At 42.8% G+C, this 619-nt stretch overlaps 1 pseudogene; it reads left to right on the plus strand.

Annotated features, from left to right (window-relative positions):
* Window positions 1-3: 3 nt before the first annotated feature.
* On the plus strand, window positions 4-538 carry LOC103728211 (annotated as a pseudogene).
* The last annotated feature ends 81 nt before the right edge of the window (window positions 539-619 follow it).

A 619-nucleotide genomic window follows, 5' to 3' on the forward strand; every position in this document is an offset into this window, starting at 1 on the left:
TTTTTGGCAAAAACACAGACAGAACTCAAACACACAAGAGAAACCCATAAAGAGGAAATAACCTGTGCAGTATGCCAGAAGGCATTTAAGTATAAAGATTACCTTAAGCAACACATGAAGACTCACGCACCAGAAAGGGGTGTGTAGCGGTGTCCAAGAGAAGGCTGTGGTAGGACCTAAACAACCGTGTTCAATCTGCAGAACCATATTCTCTCCTTCCACGAGTAAAAGTGCCTGTTTGTGTGTGAACACTGGCTGTGGCAAGATGTTTGCAATGAAACAAAGCCTCAGCAGACATGGTGTTGTTCACAATGTTGATAAAAAGAAGATGAAGCTTTAAAGTGACGACTGTTCAGATAAACCATCTCGTGAAAAGAAGAGTTTGGTCTCTGGCCTCAGTGGGTATATCCCTCCTAAAAGGAAACAAGAGCCAGACTCCTCTTTGTCTGAAAGCAGAGAGTCCAGGAATAGCATAGAAGACAAGATCTTCAAGTCAGTTGGCATGCTCACCCTCAACCAGGCACCACTGGCCTGGTGAAATACTACAGAGCCATGATCAGAAGCTTCCCAGTCTTTCTTTATTAAAATCACTGGTACAGAAAAGAAAGAAAGAAAGAAA

This window comes from Nannospalax galili, unplaced genomic scaffold (assembly GCF_000622305.1).
Source record: "Nannospalax galili isolate Female #2095 unplaced genomic scaffold, S.galili_v1.0 C47826757, whole genome shotgun sequence".
In the NCBI taxonomy this organism is placed as follows: Eukaryota; Metazoa; Chordata; class Mammalia; order Rodentia; family Spalacidae; genus Nannospalax; species Nannospalax galili.